Below are 21,873 nucleotides of genomic sequence, written 5' to 3' on the forward strand. Positions count from 1 at the left end.
GACCGCAAGTGTTCATCTGGGATAGATACCCTGCACAAGGCTGATAGATAGGGATGGCCAGGATTCTGGCCCAGCATTTGATCTGATTTATTTGATTTATTGCAGTCACACGTACCCAATACAGGTGAACTACCCTTGTTTTTCTAGTGGGAACTGCTGTCAGATGAGTTATTGCAGTGCATTTTGTAGATGGTACACAATGCCCCCATTGTCTATCAGCAGTAGACAAACATCAATGTTGAGGTGATGGAAATGGTGCCAATCAAGCATGGATGGCATCAAGCTTCTTGAGTGTTACTGGAGCTGCGGCATCCAGGCAATCATATTCCATCACACTCCCAACTTTGCCTTGTCAGAGATGGACAAGCTTTGGGGAGAAAGGAGAGGAGATACTAACCACATGATTCCCAGACGTGCTCTTGTAGCCACAGTATTTATATGGCTTATCTCATGCAGGTTCAAGTCAGTAGTAACGCCCATGAAGTTGATAACAGAATTTCAGTGTTGAAACTCAACAAAGGAAGATGGTGAGATTCTCTCTTGTTAGAGATGATCATTGCCTGGCACCTCTGTGGTGCAAACATTATTTGGCACTCATCAGTTCAAGCCCGAGTATTATCGACATCTTGCTGTTGATGCTAAACACTGTGCAATTATTAGTAAACATCCCCAAGATTCATCCTTGAGTTGACCATTTTGCCATCCTTCCACTGTGTCCTTCCACTGTGAAACAGTGAATAAATATAACTTAGATACATAAATGGAACTGTCCTGTTCAAAGGTCAAATCCAAAACTTCCAAAATATACAGCTTCTGTCTCACTGAGCTGAACCAGACACTTCATTCTTCCTCCTTGTAACCATGCAGCCAATGCACAGGAAGGGTCATGTGCTGGCTGATTGGTGACCTCAGTGCAATTGTTTCACTTATTTAATTTTGATCAGCAAACAAGCAAGCATACAAGCATCCAAAGTTGGTGTATCATGTGATTTTATGAAGGGAAGGTCATGCCTCAGAAACCTTATTGAGTTCTTTGAGAAGGTGACCAAACAGGTAGATGAGAGTAAACCGTTTGATGTGGTGTATATGGATTTCGGCAAGGTTCGATAAGGTTCCCCACGATAGGCTATTGTACAAAATGTGGAGGAAGGGAATTGTGGGAGATATAGCAGTTTGGATTGGAAATTGGCTTGCTGAAAGAAGACAGAAGGTGGTAGTTGATGGGAAATGTTCATCCTGGAGACCAGTTACTAGTGGTGTACCGCAAGGGTCGGTGTTGGGTCCACTGCTGTTTGTCATTTTTATAAATGACCTGGATGAGGGCGCAGAAGGATGGGTTAGTAAATTTACAGACGACACAATGGTCGGTGGAGTTGTGGATAGTGATGAAGGATGCTGTAGGTTGCAGAGAGACATAGATAAGCTGCAGAGCTGCGCTGAGAGGTGGCAAATGGAGTTTAATGCAGACAAGTGTGAGGTGATGCACTTTGGTAGGAGTAACCGGAAGGCAAAGTACAGGGCTAATGGTAAGATTCTTAGCAGTGTAGATGAGCAGAGAGATCTCGGTGTCCATATACACAGATCCTTGAAAGTTGCCACCCAGGTTGACAGGGCTGTTAAGAAGGCATACAGTGTTTTAGCTTTTATTAATAGAGGGATCGAGTTCCGGAACCAAGAGGTTATGGTGGAGCTGTACAAAACTCTGGTGTGGCCGCACTTGGAGTATTGCGTACATTTCTGGTCACCGCATTATAAGAAGGATGTGGAAGCTTTGGAAAGGGTGCAGAGGAGATTTACGAGGAGGTTGCGTGGTATGGAGGGAAGGTCTTACGAGGAAAGGCTGAGGGACTTGAGGCTGTTTTCATTAGAGAGAAGAAGGTTGAGAGGTGACTTAATTGAAACATATCAAATAATCAGAGGGTTAGATAGGGTGGATAGGGAGAGCCTTTTTCCTAGGATGGTGACAGCGAGCACGAGGGGGCACAGCTTTAAATTGAGGGGTGAAAGATATAGGACAGATGTCAGAGGTAGTTTCTTTACTCAGAGAGTAGTAAGGGAATGGAACGCTTTGCCTGCAACGGTGGTAGATTCGCCAACTTTAGGAGCATTTAAGTCGTCATTGGACAAGCATATGGACGCACATGGAATAGTGTAGGTTAGATGGGCTTAAGATCGGTATGACAGGTCAGCACAACATCAAGGTCCGAAGGGCCTGTACTATGCTGTAATGTTCTATAAAAACTCTGTATTGCAAGAAAAGACAAACAAAACATTGTATCGTATTATCCTACATGACAAGGCAAAGGGATCCTTTTATCAAATGGAAAGAAAGAATAGATATAATGTTGCAAAGATTAATCACAAGCCAGAGGATCGAGAAATTCTTAAAAGGCAGAAAACAACCAAAAAAAGAAGGGGATTAGGTAAACTTTGAGGATGGACTTGCAAATAATATCAGGACAGGCAACTGGAACTTTGTTAAATATATAGAAAGGAGGACAGGCCAAAGTTAATACAAGCCCCTAAGAGAATGAGGTTGGAGAAATAATATTGGGGAACCAGGAAATGGCTGAAGAGTTAAATAAATTCTTTGCATGAGTCCTCAAGGCCTACTGGTATTATCATTAACCTATTAATCCAGAAACCCAGAAAATGTTCTGGGGACCTGGGTTCGATGGTGGAAGTTTAATTTTAAAAAGAAGTCTGGACTTAAGAATCTACCGATCACCATGAATCCATTGTCACTAATGTCCTTCAAGGGAGGAAATCTGCCAACCTCACCTGGTCTGGCCCACATATGACTCCAGACCACAGCAATGAGCTTGACTCTCAACTGCCCTCTAAAATGGCCTCGCAAGCCACTCAGTTGGACCAACCACTACTTAGACTCAAAGAAATGAAACTGGATAAATCACACAGCATTGACCTAGGCACCAGAAAAGACAATGGCAGAAACTGCCCTGTCGACCATGCAAAGTCCTCCTCACTAACATCTGGGGGTTAGTGCCAAAATTGGGAGAACTGTCTCACAGATTAGTTAATCAACAGTCTGACACAGTCATAATATCTTTCACACAATGTCCCAGACTCCACCATCACCATCCCTGGATATGTCCTCTCTCACCGGCAGGACAGACCCAGCAGAGGTGGTGGCACAGTGGTGTACAGTCAGGACAGTGTTGCTCTAGGAGGCCTCAGCATTGACTCTGGACCCCATGAAGCCTCATGGCTTCAAGTTAAACATGGCCAAGGAAAGCTCTTGCCGATTACCACGTACCGTCCTCCCTCAGCTGCTGAATCAGTACTCTGCAATGTTGAACAACACTTAGAGGAAGCACTGAGGATGGCAAGGGCACAAAATGTATTCTGGGTTGGGGATTTCAATATCCACTGCTAAGAGTAGCTCGGCACCAGTGCTACTGATCGAGCTGGTCAGATCCTAAAGGACACAGCTGCCAGACTGGGTTTGCGGCACGTGGTGAGGGAGCCAACAAGAGGGAAAAACATACTTGACCTCATCCTTACTAATCTGCCAGCTGCAGTTGCATCTGTCCATGTCAGTATCAGTAAGAGTGACTATCGCACAGTCCTTGTGGAACAACGTCCCGCCATCACATTGAGAACAACCTCCATCATGTGTGTGGCACTATCACTGCAGTAAATGGGACAGACTTCACATAGATCTAGCAACTCAAGGCTGGGCATCCATGAGGTGCTGTGGGCCATCAACAGCAGCAGAATTGAACTCTAGCACAATCTACAACCTTCGTGGCTCAGTATGTCCCTCACTCAACCGTTACCATCAATCCTGGTTTAATGGAGAGTGCAGGAGGGCATGCCAGGAGCAGCACCAGGCTTACCTGAAGATGAGGAATCAACTTGGTGAAGCCACCAAACAGGACTACTTGCATGCCAAATAGCGAAAGCAGCAAGTGATAGGCAGAGCTAATCAATCTCACCATGGATCTGATCTAAGTTCTGCAGCCCTGCCACATCCAGTCATGAATGGCAATGGACAATTAAACAACTCACTGGAGGAGGAGGAGGCACCACAAATGTCCCCATCCTCAACGATGGAAGAACCAAGCACATCAGTGCAAAACATGAGGCTGAAGCATTTGCAGAAATCTTTAGCCACAAGCGCTGAATGGGTGATCAAACTCGGCCTCCTCCAGTGATCCCCACTATTGCAGATACCAGTCTTCTGTCAATTCAATTCACTCCATGTGATATCAAGAAACGGTTAGGGACACTGGATACTGCAAAGGCTATGGGTCCTGGCAACATTCCAGCAACAGTACTGAAGATTTGTGCTCCAGAACTTGCTGCTGCCCGAGCCAAGCTGTTCTAGTTTGTTTCAACACTGGTATCTACCCGACAATGTAGAAAATTGCCCAAGTATGCCCTGTACAGAAAAAGCAGGACAAAACCAGGCCAGCCAATTACTGCTCCATTAGTCTACTCTCAATCATCAGTAAAGTGATGGAAGGTGTCATCAACAGTGCTATCAGGCAGCACCTGCTCAGAAATAACCTACTCAGTTACGCCCAGTTTGGGTTCTGCCGTGGCCACTCAGCTCCTGACCCCATCACAGCCTTGGTTCAAACGTGGACAAAAGAGCTGAATTCCAGAGCTGAAGTGAGAGCGACAACCCTTCACATCAAGGCTGCATCTGACCGAGTGTGGCATCAAGGTGCCCTAGCAAAATGGGAATCAATGAGTTTCACAGGCAAACTCACCGGTGGTTGGAGTTATACCTGACACATGGGAAGGTGGTTGTGGTTGCTGGCAGTCAATCATTTCAGCTCCAGAAGATCTCTGCAGGAGTTCCTCAGGGTAGTGTCCTCGGCCCAACCATCTTCGGCTACTTCATCAATGACCTTCCCGCCATCATAAGGTCAGAACTGGGGATGTTCGCTGATGTTTGCACAATGTTCAGCACCATTTGACTTCTCAGACACTGAAGCAGTCCAAGTTCACGTGCAACAAGATCTGGACAATATCCAGGCTTGGGCTGACAAGTGCCAAGTGACATTTGCGCCACACAAATGCCAGGCTCTGACCATCTCTTGACATTCAAGAGTGTTACCATCAATGAATCCCTCACTGTCAGCTGGGCGTTACCATTGACCAGAAACTCAACTGGTCATCACATTAAGATAGTGGCCACATGAGGAGGCCAGATGCTGGGAATATCACATCAAATAACTCACCCCCTGACTCCTCAAAGCCTGTCCGCCATCTAAAAGGCACAAGTCAGGAGTGCGATGGAACACTCCCCACTTGCCTGGATGAGTGCAGCTCCATCAACACTCAAGAAGCTTGACACCATCCAGGACAAAGCAGCCAGTACAACATCTACAAGTATCCACTCCCTCCATCTGCAATGCTCAGTAGCAGCGGTGGGTACTAACTACAAGATGCACTGCAAAAATTCACCAATGCTCCTCAGACAGCACCTTCTAAACCCAAGACCACTTCCATCCAGAAGGACAAGGGCAGCAGACATATGGGAACACCACCGCCTCCAAGTCCCTCACCATCTTGACTTGGAAATACATTGCCATTCCTTCCCCTCAAAATCCCGGAATTCCCTCCCTAATAGCGCTGTGGGTCAACCCACAGCAGGAAGAATGCAGTGGTTCAAGAAGGCAGCTCACCATCACCTTCTCAAGAGGCAACTCAGGATGGGCAAGAAATACTGGCCAGGCAGTGACACACATGTCCCACAAATGAATACAGTCACAGTAAAAGACACTGACAGTGTTCCAAAATTCCTGCATAATCAAAGGGCAAATGATAGGACAGGATATAAAACAGCAACTATCCCTAAAGAAAAGATATGAGGGAAACTAACTGGGTTAAAGACCATTAGGTCCCCTGGGCCCGAAGTGCTGCATCCTAGGATATTAAAAGTAATAGCTATAGTGATAGTTGATGCACTGATCACAATCTCTCCAGTATCCTTGGCTTTTCAAAAAGTCCCAGTGCCCCACAGGGCAGTATGGTGGCTCAGTGAGTAGCATGCTGTTTCACAGTGGCAGGGACCTGGATTCAATCCCATCCACAGGTGATTTTCTGTGAGGAATCTGCACCTTATCCCCGTGTCTGTGTGGGTTTCTTCGAGCTGCTCCGGTCTCTTCCCACAATCCAAACATGCACAGATTAGGTGGATTAGCCATGGGAAATGCAAGGTTGCAGGGGCTGGGCAGCTGGTTGAATCTGGGTGCCATGCTCTTCCGAGAGTCAGTTTGGACACAATGGGCCAAGTGGCCTGCTCTCATGCTGCAGGGATGCTATGACTAGTACCTTTATTTTAGAAAGGAAAGGAGACAAAAAAGATAACTACTGGCCAGTTAGCTTAATGTCTGTTATTGGAAAATGCAAGAGCCTATCAGAAAAGATGTAATTGCAGAGCACTTAAAATACGTAATACAATCACAGTCACTACGGCTTGATAAACAGGAAATTGTGCATGACAGATTTATAAGAATTCCATGAGGAGATTACAAGTAGTACAAATAAAAGGGTGTGACATTCAAAAAGGTATTTGTAAAAATAATCACACTTCAAGCAGATAAGACTTTTAATAAGACCACATAGTTTTGGGGAAATATATTAACATGGATAGGGGATTGACCAAATAATAGAGAACAGACATTTGGTACAGGGGGAGTCATTTCCAGGTTGGCAAGCTGTAAAAAGTGAACTGCCATACGGATCAATGCCACGGCCATTCTTGTTGCGAATAAATATTAATGACATAGTGATGAAAGTGAATGTACTATTACCGAGCTTACAGAAAACACAAAAATAGGTATGGAAGACAAGTGATGAGACTGCCAGACTGCCTGCAGAGGGATGTACAAAAGTTAAGATGCTCAGACTGGAGTATTTTTAACAGTATGGGAATGAAACGCTATAGGGAAACGGCAGGAAAGTGGTATCGAGGAATATCAGTATTTTATGATCTCATTGAGTGGCAGACTCAATGGACTGAATAGCCTTCTGCTCATTCATCATATTTCAAGAGTAAAACCTAGAGTCAATGAAATTCTAATTGAATTAAATATGGAAAATCAGCAAGGACATGTTACATTGCTTAACCCAAAGTCAAAGCACAAAAGCAGATTCCACAAAAGCACAGATAGCACATTCTTTGAGATGCCTCTTACTTCCAGACCAAAACGTTGCAACAAAAACTCACTAATGTAGAACCAAGAATACAAATATTCATGCAGCTACTTTCATGATGTGAAATGTCAATGTGATCTGTCACCCGCCAGTGACACAATAAGCAATGCTGCAGTAAGGTCAAGACAGACAATTAGGATGATTATTATTGATCAGTTTGGGTATTCAGAGACAGTGAGGGGGTTCTCAGACAAGGTTGAACCTCAAAGCACTTACAATCTGGGATTATGGTTTCCCTCCAGCACTACATTACAAAAGAAGAAGAAATGCTGAGAAATCAAAGGTCGAAAAACATGGCATACGTTTTAGGCAACACAGGAAGAAACCAGAGTGTGTCCAAATTCTGTGACAGAATATAATTTTCATACAACGCTTTCCTTAACATTTGGAAATGAGAAAGTATCTTTCATCAATGTTGTGTATATGGCTGCATTATTTTCTCTCAAACTGTGTTCTGTCATTGCTGTGAACAAAACAAGAAGTGTTCTGGAGAGATAGCAGGAACTGCACATGCTGGAGAATCGGAGTTAACGAGGTGTACAACTGGATGAACACAGCAGGCCAAGCAGCATCAGAGGAGTAGGAAAGCTGACATTTCGGGCCTAAACCCTTCTTCAGAAACATCAGCTTTCCTACTCCTCTGATGCTGCTTGTCCTGCTGTGTCCATCCAGCTCTCCACCTTGTTGTCTCAGAAACAGTGTTACAGTGATTAGTATGAGTCCTAGCTCTGACCAACTTTTTGTGCGAAAGGTTGAATATTCATCATTCTAGTTCTTGTACTCATTTTGCAGGACCTAAATGCCACAGCACAGTGGCTGAGTGGTTAGCACCACTGCCTTACAGTGACAGGGCCCCAGGATCGATTCCAGTTGTGGACAACTGTCTGTGTGGAGTTTGCGCATTCTCCCCATGACTGTTTGAGTTTCCTCCAGTTACTCCCATTTCTTCCCACACTCTAAAAGATATTGCTGCTACGGGATTGTACGACATAATAAATGTGTTAGTGAGAATGGGGGGAAAAGAGTCCCTTAAGACACAAGGGTAGCCTTGGAGAAAGTCTCAAGGGCAACAAGGTGGTGCAGTGGTTGGCACTACTGCCTCACAGTACCAGGGACCTGGGCTCAATTCCACCCTTGGGTGACTCTTCGTTTACACATTCTCCCCATGTCTGTGAGGGTTTTCGCTAGGTGCTCCAGTTTCCTACCACAGTCCAAAGATGTGCAAATTAGGTGGATTGACCACACTAAATTGTCCATAGCTACCAGGTTTGTTAGCCTTGCAGGGGTAGGTGTGGACCTGTTGGGCTGAATGTTTCTACACTGTAGGGATTCAGTGAACCCTCTTTCTACCGATGTCGTTGGCAGCAATGTGCACAATGAGCTATGTAGGAATCCTGCTCATTGACTGCAGCTCCACATTCAACACTATTATCCCCTCCAGACTGATCTCAAAACTCTATGACCTAGGTTTCTGCTCTGCCCTCTGCTACTGGATCCTTAACTTTCTGACCCAAAACCACAGTGAAGATAGGTAACTGCCCCTCCTCCACAATAACACGAGTGCCCTCTAAGGATGTTTCCTCAGCCCCCTACTGCACTCCTTGTGCACCCATGACTGTGTTGCCAAATTCCAAATTAACGCCATCTGCAAGTTAACTGACGACACCACTGCAGTGGGATGGATATCTAACAATGAATCAAAATACAGAAGGGAGGCAAAGGGTTTGGTGACGTGGTGCAGAGAACAACCTCTCTCTCGATGTCGGCAAAACTAAAGAACTGATCACTGATTTCAAAAGACAGGAGGAGAACACGCCCTGATGTATATCAATGGAACTGAGGTTGAGAGGGTGGAGCGTGTCAAGTTCCCCGGTATGACGATAATCAACAACCCGTCCTGGACTTTCCACGAAAATACGTTGGTCAAGGCGGCACAACAATGCTTCTCCTTCCTCGGGCGGCTCAGGAAATTTGGCCTGACCAATTTCTACAGATGCACCATTAAAAGCACATTGTCCAAGTGTATAATGGCCTGGTATGGCAACTATTCTGCCCAGGACTGTGAGAAACTACAGAAGCGGGTGTGCACAGCCCAGATCATCACGGAAGCCAACCTCTCATCCAAGGACTCCATTTATATGGCTCACTGCTGCGGAAAGGTAGCCAGCATCACCAAAGACCCATCGCACCTACGTAATGATCTCCTACATCCTCTTCCATCAGGCACCAGGTACAGAAGCCTGAACACATGCACACCAACAGTTTTAGGAACAGCTTCTTCCCAGTTGTTATCAGACTGATAAATAGACTCTCTAGCCTGAAATAACGCTGATCTTGCTAACATTGATCTCACTGAGCGCATGCTCTGTTCAATGTAACCTGCATGCCTCTGTCATTTTCATCTGTATATCCTTCGCTTACTATGATCTGCCTGTACCACTCATAAATAAAGATTTTCACTCTACTTTGGTACACGTGACAATAAATCAATCAATTAGTCAACAACCTTAATATAAGTTTGAGGAACAAGACTTCATCATCTGTCTTGTCACTTTCTAGCCTTCTGGTCCAATATTAAGTTCAACCAATTTAGATCAGAACCTACGCTTCCATCTTGCTCCTGTATCCCTTTTTGCATTCAGATGCCTATGTAGCTATTCACACCTCTTCTGGACACAACCTTTGATTTTTTTTTAAAAAATTACCATTGTGTTACCAAGCTTTTGCAAAAAATAATGTTTCGTAACATAATTTCTTCTACCCTCCACCTCATCACAAGCATTCCCTTGAGAATTTTTGGGAGTTTTCCGACCTCCTGTCTACCAGCCGGAAATACCTTACATTTGTGTCTTTCATTTCAGAGAGACTTTTATTACCAAAGCAGTTTTGTCTTACACCCAATGGAACAAACGCAAGAACATGATATTTCAAACAATTGGAATAATTTATACGAGAAGAAAAACATGTCGTGTGGTTGACAAGTCCACTCTTGTGGACTGAATGAGGGTGTACCGCAGGATAATCACCTAATCAATGTATCATTTCCCCTTTGCAGAGAAAACACTGGAAAAATTGAATATACCTGTATGTTTGAACAGATGAAGTACGGGTAAATCGCTGTTTCACTTTACAAGTGTATTTGGGACCTTGCTTGGTGACTGAGGAGTGGACTACAGAGGGAATGGTCACTTTGGAATGCTGAAAGGGGATACTGGTGAAGATGCTGGAAGATAATCTGCTGAACGCAGAGGTTGATGGAGGGACAAGCTGAGAATAAGGAGAATTTATGATTCTGGGATAGGTGGAATGGATGAGGGCCGAATTTTGTGAAATGGATCAAAGTGAAAGTTCTGCGAACCATGTTGGGGTCCTTGGTTGTGGAAAAGAGAAAGCATCTCACACGTGCCGGTGCGGTGTGCTCTGCTCATTACAAACAAGCAGTTTTCAGTCGGCCAATCATTATCATATATGACCTATATGTCTGGCATAATACTGGCTGCAAATTTCATAGACAATGTTGGTCAATGCAATGAGGATTATTTTTGGACTGACAACAGCATCCTGCTAGGGGAAAATACCATTCACATAACCACTATACAGCAGCAGCATGAATTACTTGCTTAAGCTCAAACTTTTGAGAAGCTTTGGTTTTCCATGGCAATTTGAGGTAGACCAGGCACTTTTCAGTTCTAAAATTTGAACCATTTGACAATGCACAGTATACACATCAGTCATCTACTTGTGATATCCATTATAGAACATAGAACATAGAACAATACGGCACAGAACAGGCCCTTCGGCCCTTGACGTTGCGCCGACCTGTGAACTAATCTAAGCCCCTCCCCTGACACAATCCCATCATTATCCATATGCTTATCCAAGGACTGTTGAAATGCCCCTAATGTGGCTGAGTTAACTACTTTGGCATGCGGGGCATTCCACGCCCATAGCACTCTCTGAGTAAAGAACCTGCCTCTGACATCTGTCTTAAATCTATCACCCCTCAATTTGTAGCTATGCCCCCTTGTACAAGCTGAAATCATCATCCTCTGAAAAAGACTCTCACTGTCCACAATATCTAATTTTCTGATCATCTTATATGTCTCTATTAAATCCCCCCTTAGCCTCCTTTTCTCCAATGAGAACAGACCCAAGTCTCTCAGCCTTTCTTCATAGGGCCTGTGCTCCAGACCAGGCTGCATCCTGGTAAATCTCCTCTGCACCTTTTCCAATGCTTCAACATCCTTCCTGTCATGGGGCGACCAGAACTGCACGCAATATTCCAAATGAGGCTGCACTAGCATTTTGTACAGTTGGAGCATGACATCATGGCTCCGGAAGTCAATCCCTATAAATCCCGTGACTGTACAAAACGCTAGTCGAGTAGCCTGTATCTCAGTATTCTCCTCGACAACATTGTTGTTTTCCAGAGTGAATACTGTCAAAAAATATTCAATTAGTGCTTCCCCTATCTCCTCTGACTCCACACACAACTTCCCACTACTGTCCTTGATTGGCCCTCATCTTACTCTCGTCATTCTTTTATCTTTTATCTTATTTATCTTCATGATGTACTTTATGAACAATACCACACATCCCCACATCACTTTAAACCTTTGGAACCTTAACAAGTTGTAGATATCTCCAATTAGCTCACTTCTTCGCTTGAAGCAGAGCAAGGACTAAGTCCTGCACGGTGAAAATGTTAGAAACAACAATGAGCACTGTCCTGCCGAGCCTTACCTAACTTCGTTACTGACCAAACTACCAGCACCCAGTTCAAAGTTGCACAATTGCTCAAGCTTTGCATTTCAGAGAGTGACTATTGTGAACATGGAAGCTAGGAGGAGGGAGGAGGCCAAATGGCTCTTTGAGCCTGCTCCACCATTCTTCATGATCATGACTGATCATCCAACTCAACAGCCTAATCCTGCTTTCTCTCCATAACACTTGATCCCATTCACCCCAAGTGTTGTATCTAGCCATATCTTGAATACGTTCAATGTTTTGACATGAACTGCTTGCTTTGGTAATGATTTCCACGGACTCACCATTCTTTGGGTGAAGAAATACCTCCGAAATCGTCTATCCTGAATCCTCATACTGTGAGCCCTGGTTCTGGACACACCCACCACTGGGAACTGCATCTATCCTGTCCAGTCCTGTTCGAATTTTATAAGTCACCTCATTCATTTGAATTCCAGCGAGAACAATCCTAACCGAGTCAATCTCTGATCATACATCGGACCTGCCATTCCGGGAAACAGGCTGATAAACATGCGCTGCACTGATAAACTATGAGAGCAACAGCATCCTTCCGCAGAAAAGGAGCACAAAACTGCACACACTATTTTAGGTGCGGCTTCACCAAGGTGCTGCGTAACTGCAACACCACATTCCGGCTTCTGTACTCGAAACCTCTCGGAACGAAGGCCAACAGACCATTTCAGAGATGGGAGGAACTGCCAATGCTCGAGAATCTGAGATAACAAGGTGTGAAGCCGGATGAACACAGCTGGCCAAGCGGTATCAGAGGAGCAGGAAAGATGACGTTTCGGGTTTGGGCCCTTTTTCAGAAATGGGGGAGGGGAACGGGATTCTGAAATAAATAAAGAGAGAAGGGGAGGTGGATAGAAGATGGATAGAGGAGAAGATAGGTGGAGACAGATCAAAGAGGCGGTGCTGGAGCCAGTAAAGGTGAGTGTTGTTGGGGAGTTATGATGGAGGTTCATCAGTCAAGGGAAGACAGACAGGTCAAGGAGGAGGGGATGATGCTGGTAGGTAGGAGGTGGGGTGGAGATTAGGGTGAGAGTTCGGGTTAGGGTTACACCCTAACCCCACCCCACCTCCTACCCACCAGCGTCAGCCCTGCCTCCTTGACCTGTCTGTCTTCCCTTGACTGGTCAACCCCCTTCCTAACATTTGTCTTTACCAGTCTCTTTCTCTTCACGTATCTATAGAAACTCTGTGTCAGTCTTTATGTTCCCTGTATGCTTACTTTACTGCATTTACCCCTTCTTAATCAATCCCTTGGTCCTTCTTTGCTAAATTCTACTATGCTGCCAATCCTCAAATATTGTTTCCATGGATCAGATACTATCGCTAATTGCCTTTGTTAAGTCATGGATTGGTCCTCTTACCCATTTTGCTTTCATGCCAGACAGGAATAAACAGAGATAATGGGAACTGCAGATGCTGGAGATTCCAAGATAATAAAATGTGAGGCTGGATGAACACAGCAGGCCAAGCAGCATCTCAGGAGCACAAAAGCTGACGTTTCGGGCCTATAAACAGTTGTTGCAGTCCGCCCATGTGCTCCTTAAATGTTTGCCATTGCCTATCCACTGTCATCCCTTTAAGCAACTCTTTGTGATCTATCAAGGCTAATTTCATGCCTCATATCTTCAGCTTTCATTATTAAGATGCAGCACCCTGGTCTCCAAATCAACTCTCACACTCTCCATCTTGATTGAAAAAATTCTATCATGTTGCGGCCACTCATCTCGAAGAAATCTTGCACAGCTAGATTGGCAATGATTCCCTTTCTCATTACACAGCACCCAGTCTTAGATGCACTGCTTTCCAGTTGGTTCCTCAACATATTGCTCAAGAAAACCATCCCGTATCCATTCCAGGTCTGTTCTAGTTCTGTTATAAACTAGTAGAGCTCTCAACAATAAATTAGAAGGTTATGGCTTCAAGCTGTAATTTATATTTAAGCATAATTTTTAGGGTAATACTTCAATGAAGTACTGAGGAATTTGGATTGTCGGAGATGCCAGCATTCAGAAGAGGCATTAACTTGAGGCTCCACCTGCTGTTAAGAGCTCAGATCAACTGAAGTCGTGACACACTTTGCCTGGGTAATAAATTCTAGTGACAAACCAGTCCATATCAATAGTGCAAGATAACAAAGTGTGGAGCTGGATGAACACAGCAGGCCAAGCAGCATCTCAGGAGCACAAAAGCTGACGTTTCGGGCCTAGACCCTTCATCAGAGAGGGGCATGGGGAGAGGGAACTGGAATAAATAAGGAGAGAGGGGGAGGCGGACCGAAGATGGATAAAAAAGAAGATAGGTAGACAGGAGTGTACAGGTGGGGAGGTAGGGAGGGGATAGGTCAGTCCAGGGAAGACAGACAGGTCAAGGAGGTGGGATGAGGTTAGTAGGTAGGAAAAGGAGGTGCAGCTTGAGATGGGAGGAAGGGATGGGTGGGAGGAAGAACAAGTTAGGGAAGCAGAAACAGGCTGGGCTGGTTTTGAGATGCAGTGGGGGGAGGGGAAGAACTGGGCTGGTTTTGGGATGCAGTGGGGGAAGGGGAGATTTTGAAGCTTGTGAAGTCCACATGGATACCATTGGGCTGCAGGGTTTCCAAGCGGAATATGAGTTGCTGTTCCAGCAACCTTCGGGTGGCATCATTGTGGCACTGCAGGAGGCCCATGATGGACATGTCGTCTGAGGAATGAGAGGGGTAGTTGAAATGGTTCGCGACTGGGAGGTGCAGTTGTTTGTTGCGAACCAAGCGGAGGTGTTCTGCAAAGTGGTTCCTAAGCCTCTGCTTGGTTTCCCCAATGTAGCAGAGGCCACACCGGGTGCAATGGATACGATATACCACATTGGCAGATGTGCAGGTGAACAAAACGAAAATGAGCTCAAAATTCATACTGGCAAGTAGACCCGCTTGACATTATGAATTGGTGCAGAGCACACTTACATGTTGGAAGCAACTGCGGACACTTGGTTCAATGGTGCTGCCTCGAAATGAAGCTACCTCACCCAGCTGCCGAGGGATCTGGACTGCATCGTGAAGCAAAAGGCTCAGGCTTCGTTGGTCACATAAATCTGTGGGTTCAGCTACTTGTTTGAAGATATCTGCAAAAGTTATCCAGAAGAAAAATACTGACATTCCTAAACTTAAGGGAGGTAGTTGAGAGTTCAATACATCCAATACATCTTCCTCAATTGCCTTGCTTTGTAAATCATCTTAAAACATTATTTTATGATCTTGATTGGCTATTTGCAAACAACTGTGGAAACAAAAACTTCTGTTTGTTTACAACAATGGACAATGTATGTTGTATGATTCTCCAAGGAAGTCATTTTGTCAATTTCTTTCTTGATTGTAAATCTCAAACCTCTCTAATAGCTCCTCGTTCATTTCAGAGAGGTAATTTTTGTGTGGACCTGGAAAACATCGGCACCGTCCTCAATGAATATTTTGTGTCAATCTTTACAATGGAAAAGGACACTGCAAGTAAGATATCAGGGCAGAGGACCTCGGAGCATCAGAGGTTAAGAGACAGGGAGATGCAGCTGGTTGAGCAACTTTACAAGTGGATACATCTACAGGGCGAACTGAAACGTATACCAGTTAGCGAGGGAAGTGAGGGAGGAGATATCTGGGCCCCTGGCAGCAATTTTCAAACCCTTGTCAATCACACGTGAAGTCATGAAGGACTATTAACATTGTCCCACTATTATCAAACGGACAAAGAAACAGACCAGGAAATTAAAGACCAGTCAGAATAATCTCAGCACTGGAGAAGCTACAAAGAGGCATTCTTAGGGGTAGAATGTACTTGCATGAATTAATCAGGGATAGTCAGTATGGATTTGTTAAGATGAGGTCACATTTCAGAAATTTGATCCAAATTTGAGGAGATATTGGAAGATTGATGAACTTCTGCATTTGATGTTGACTTAGTAAAGTCCCCCTTGGCAGACTGATCAAGAAAGCAACAGTCAACGGGATCAAAGGCAAAGAGGCACACTGGAGCCAAAACTGGCTGAGGCAGAGAGCACAGGGTGATTGATGGTAGAGGGATGTCTATTTGACAGGATGTTTGCTTTCAGTGGGGCTGTGCAGGGCTTGCCACAAGGACCCTTGAAGTTTGTCATGTATATTCTTCATTTGGGCTTAAACACAATTTGTATGACCGTGTCACTAGCAAATCACTAATTCAGTGAGGAGGATATCGGTGGAATGGTCATGTAAATAACAGCCATGGAATCAAAGGCAAATTGGCAAATTGGCAAATTGGTTGACAGACAGGAAGAATAAACTTCAGGAGGAGATCAACAGACTGGTCAGCGGGTCACAGCAATTGGAACTCAACCAGGAAAAGTGTGAGCTAACGAACTCGGGAGGGCTAACAAGGCAAGGGATCACACTATGAAGGGTGTGATCCTGGAGATTACTGAAAAAACCAAGATGCTGCCTGGGCTGGGGGTTCTCATGGAATCATAGAGTACAGAGGAGGTCCTACAGCCCACTAAGGCTGTACCTCTAAAAATACACTGCGACATATACTAGTCCCATTTTTACACACTAGACCATTCTCAAAAATATTATGACATTACAAGTGCTCATCCAAGTACTTTTCAAAGGTTGTACGGTTTCCTGTTTCAACTTCCCTCCCAGGCAATGCATTCCAGACCTTTACCACACTCTGGATGAAAATGATTTTCCGCAAAGCTCCTCTAAATTTCCCGTCTTTCTCTTTAAAATTGTGCCCTGTTGTTATTGATGCTTTAACTAAGGGGAACAATGGTTTCTACTCAACCTATCTATACCTCTCATAATCTTCTATGCCTCTATCAGGACCTCCACTCACCCCGCCAAACGTTCTCTGCTTCACAGAAAATAATCTGAATTTTTCCAGCCTTTCTTCACAGCTAAAATGCTCCAACACATGCAACATCCTTTTCATTCCCTCCAGTACAATCACATCCTTCCTAATGGGTGGTGACCAAAACTCCACACGTGACTCCAGCTGTGGCCTAACCAAACTTTTAAACAGCTCCAAAGTGACCTCCCCACTCTTACAATCTATGCCACGACTGATAAAGGGAGATGTCCTATATGTCTTTGTAACAACCCTTATTAGCCTGACCTGACCCCTTCAGGAATTTATGAACAAGTACCCCAGGATCCCTTTTCTCCTCTAAGCTTCCCAGTGTCCTGCTATGCATTAGATTTAGATTTAGGTTTTATTATCACATGTATTCAATACAGGGTACAAGAGTACAATGTCACCTCAGACGGTGCCATCTCAGGTACAAAGTACCTCGGTACGAAATTTTAGATGCAGATGTAGAAAATTTATCCATCCTTCTTTACTCAGAGTCGTAGGGGAGTGGAATGCAATGCTGGAGAGGGTAGTGGAGTCAGCCTCATTAGGGGCATTTAATCGGCTATTAGTCAAGCACATGAATGACAGTATAAGGTAGGAGTGGAGGTTAGATAGACCTTAGGATGACGGTAAAAGTTCGGTACAACATCGTGGGCCGAAGGGCCTGTACTGTGCTGTACCGTTCCATGTTCTATGTTAGAAAAATAAATGAATAAGTTAACAAGTTCAGCACGACAGTCTTCTTAATATAACAGTAGAAAAATAAAAACAAAAGTTTAAAAAGTCAAACATTACAGTCCTTTCTGAAGCCACGAGTTTGCAGACACACTGAACGAGGGCTCCACAGTGACGGCTCGTATTCCCCTGTGCTGGGCTCAGGCCCGCCCATCCTTGCCAGTGGACTTCACTGCTGACGGCCGTTGCTGTCCTCCATCGGGCATGACAGGCTTTGCCACATGAAGTACTCTCTTATCTTATTCCTTCTTCAGGCTATATCAATTTGCCACTGACCTGCCCAACTGACCGATGCCAAGAGTGGAGCAGACAAGGAGACCTGGTAAAGGTGTTTAAGATTTTGACGGGCAGAGAAAGGATAACTGGAAGTTGCTTTTTCCATTCGTAGACAGGGGAGGGGAGTTGAGGAGAACCTATTTACCCCAGTGTGGTGGGAGTCCTGAGCTCACTGACTGAAAGTGTGACTGATTCAGAAAGTGTCTGAATATTTAAGCAGTATTTAGATGTTCACTTGTGTTGCCGTAGGCTCCAAGGCTATGGGCCAAACAGTCAAAAAGGAAATCAATGCCATGTGAGTTCAATGTAGACAGATCTTTGTTGAGTAGTGCAGGAACTACAGACCACACGGCCTCCTCCTGTGCAACAAACATCCATGAGTCTATAATTACACAGCTTTTCTTGGAGGCATTTCTCCACTTGACTGATTCTTTGTAAAAGCAAGGCTAACAAAATAAATCCTTTTTATTAAAAGCTTCCATCTCACTGAGAAAGCTTCAGGCCAATTTGATAATCTGCTCTCAAAGATCTGCTCATATTTTGATAGTTGGGACAAATTCTACTGTCAGGGCTGACACAATCCACAACATTCTAAATCAATCAACAATATTCCAGAAAGATGATCATTTGCCTATCCGACCGATTTTAACTGATGCTTTAAAAAAATAGAGAAATAAATCTGGATCTGTCAAAAACTAATCAGTTCTTCCTTTGACCATACCCATACGTACCAGCTTTCAATGAAATATGCCCATTAGTTTGTGAGATACATTGTTGACAAACTCAATAATCGGAACATAATGCACAGGATATATGCATCACTGTTCTCCTTCATTTACAGTATAAATAACTTCAGTAATGAAGCAACTTTGCCTTAAATAAAACTTACTGGCAGGGAGCCTTCTCACGTGCACCCTCACCAGACATCACAGAGATTATGAGAATACAGTAAACATCTGGTGTATAATTTTTGTCAGTTTATTGAGTGTGCTAGTTTGTTAAACAAAGTTTACATACAGTTAAATCTACAGTTTACATGTGTATCAGCAATGATAGATTTAGTACTGACACTTGTATTTTTCCTCTAGATGATCCTTGAAGAGTCACGTCAAGCCAATTTTCAAAGAAAGCACTCTGATTCTTACACTCATACCCCTGGAAAAGGAAGTTGCAGAATGTCATGACTGACTTTACTTATTTGAATACAGCATAACATACATAGAACATCGAACAGTACAGGCCCTTCAGCCCACAATGTTCTGCCGAACTTTTACCCTAAACCTCAGGTCTATCTAACCTCCACCCCTATCTTAAACTACCACCCATATGCCTGTCTAATAGTCACTTAAATGCCCCTAATGAGGACGACTCCGCGACCCACTCCAGCTGAAACAAAGATCTCTTTGAATTGTCATTTGTCAGACATGTATTGAATCAAAAAACAAATTTCTCACTTCCATAGATTTCTACAGCATCTTAATATGATTTGTGAAGATTATACTCCACCCTTTCATTTAATAAATACAACTTTAAACAAAATGCCACTATATAGAACTTGTATGTTGGTATTTGTGCATATGCCATTTCAGTTTGTGTGATCTGTTTCGATGCAACGAGTGATAAACACTTTGATTAAAATGGTTGAGAGCAGTATATGTGAGATTTAATACCATGTTAAATCTATAGATAGTCCATCTGCAGGTAGTTATTCATGAGACTCAACTGACATCATGTCTCAGGGGAGCTTGTGATCTCTGGGTTATGCACTGTTTGACCATTGCCGACTGGTCACTAGTTGAGTGGAAAGAGAACTACTAGCTGCTATCCATTTTCAACAAGTGATCACGATAATCTACCTGTGTTTCAACGTCCCATCAACATTCAAGAATTATTGCTCGAAGAGGCTTCTGTGTAACAAATAGGAGCGGAATCAAGATCAGCCATGTTGTTTTCCCTATCTGAACAAGCTGCCAACACCATACATAAAGGGACCGTCTTAATCATTCTTATACAATTAACTTTTACAATAGACAACAGGGGCAGGATAAGGCCATTCGGCCCTTCGAGCCAGCACCACCATTCATTATAATCATGGCTGATCATCCACAATCAGTATCCTGTCCCTGCCTTATCTCCATAATACTTGATTCCACTATCTTTAAAAGCTGTACCTATCTCTTCTTGAAAGTGTCCAGAGACTTGCCCTCCACTGCCTTCTGGGGCAGAGCATTCCATATATCCACCACTCTCTGGGTGAAGAAGTTTTTCCTCAACTCTGTTCTAAATGCCCTATCCCTTATTTTTATACTGTGTCCTCTGGTTCTGGACTCAATCATCAGCAGAAACATGGTTCCTGCCTCCAGCGTGTCTAATCCTTTCATAATCTTATACGTCTCAATCAGACCCCTTCTCATCCTTCTAAGCCATGTCCCGGTACAGCTGCAGATGGACCTCTTTGCTCCGATACTCAATTCCTCTTGAAGGCCAGCATGCCATTGGCTTTCTTCACTGCCTGCTGTACCTGCATGCTTGCGTTCATTGACTGATGTACAAGAACACCTGCATCTCGTTGTACTTCCCCTTGACCTAACTTGACTCCATTTCGATAGTAATCTGCCTTCTTGTTCTTGTCACCAAAGTGGATAACCACACATTTATCCACATTAAACAGCATCTGTCATGCATCCGTCCACTCACCTAGCCTGTCGAAGTCACCCTGTATTCTCATAACATCCTCCTCATATTTCACACTGCCACCCAGCTTTGTGTCATTGGCAAATTTGCTAACATTACTTTTCATGCCTTCATCTATATCATTAATGTAGATTGTAAACAGCTGCTGTCCCAGCACCGAACCTTGTGGTACCCCACTGGTCACCACCTGCCATTCTGAAAGGGACCCGTTTATCACTAGTCTTTGCTTCCTGTCAGACAGCCAGTTTACAACCAAAGTCAGTATTTTGCCCACAATACCATGTGCCCGAATTTTGCTCACTAATCTCCTAAGTGGGACTTTATCAAAGGCTTTCTGAAAGTCCAGGTAGACTACATCCACGAGTTTTCCCTCGTCCATTTTCATAGTTACGTTCCCAAAAAATTCCAGAAGATAAGTCAAGCACAATTTCCCCTTCGTAAATCCATGCTGACTCTGACCTATCCTGTTGCTGCTGTCCAAATGAGTCGCAATTTAATTTTATAATTCTTTCCCACCACTGACGTCTGGCTAACCGGTCGATAATTTCCATTTTCTCTCTCCCTCCTTTCTTGAAAAGTGAGACAACATTAGCCACCCTCCAATCCGCAGGAACTGATCCTGAATCTAGAGAACATTGGAAAATGATTACCAATGTGTTCACAATTTCTGGAGCCACCTCCTTAAGTACCCTGGGATGCAGACCATCAGGACGTATCAGCCTTCAGACCCAACAGTCTATCCAACACCATTTCTTGCCTAATATAAATATCCTTCAGTTCATCCATTACCCTAGGTCCTTCAGCCACGATTACATCTGGGAGATTGCTTGTGTCTTGCCTAGTGAAGACAGATCCAAAGTACCTATTCAACTCTCCTGCCATTTCCTTGTTCCCATTAAATAAATTCACTCGTTTCTGTCTTCAAGGGCTCAATTTTAGTCTTAACCATTTTTTTTCCACACACCTAAAAAAAACTTTGACTATCCTTCTTTATATTTTTCGCCAGTTTTCCTTCGTACCTCATTTTATTCTCTGCGTATTGCCTTTTTAGTTATCTTCTGTTGCTCTTGAAAAGCTTCCCAGTCCTCCGGCTTCCCGCTAATCTTTGCTCGGTTATACTACTTCTCTTTTATCTTTATAGAGTCCTTAACTTCTCTCGTCAGCCACGGCCATCCCTGCCTCCCCTTAGGATCTTTTTTCCTCCTTGGAATGAACTGATCCTGCATCTTTTGCATTATATCCAGAAATACCTGCCATTGTTGTTTCACTGCCATCCCGGCGAGGGTATTGAACCATTGAACTTTAGCCAGCTCCTCCCTCATAGCTCCCTAGTTCCTACAAT

The 21,873-nt window shown here is 44.0% G+C and overlaps 1 long non-coding RNA gene across 5 annotated transcripts in view; it reads right to left on the reverse strand.

Moving 5' to 3' along the window:
• LOC132209237 (uncharacterized) overlaps positions 1 to 21,873 on the reverse strand; it is a 77,011-nt gene that overhangs the window by 15,879 nt on the left and 39,259 nt on the right. For 4 of the 5 annotated variants that reach the window (XR_009445333.1, XR_009445330.1, XR_009445332.1 and 1 more), the window contains exon 4: positions 14,909 to 15,066. The exons of the other annotated variant lie outside the window; for it this stretch is intronic. This is a non-coding gene — a long non-coding RNA (uncharacterized LOC132209237). The remainder of the gene's footprint in view (positions 1 to 14,908; positions 15,067 to 21,873) is intronic. 5 annotated transcript variants of the gene reach the window in all.

This window comes from Stegostoma tigrinum, unplaced genomic scaffold (assembly GCF_030684315.1).
Source record: "Stegostoma tigrinum isolate sSteTig4 unplaced genomic scaffold, sSteTig4.hap1 scaffold_73, whole genome shotgun sequence".
In the NCBI taxonomy this organism is placed as follows: domain Eukaryota; kingdom Metazoa; phylum Chordata; class Chondrichthyes; order Orectolobiformes; family Stegostomatidae; genus Stegostoma; species Stegostoma tigrinum.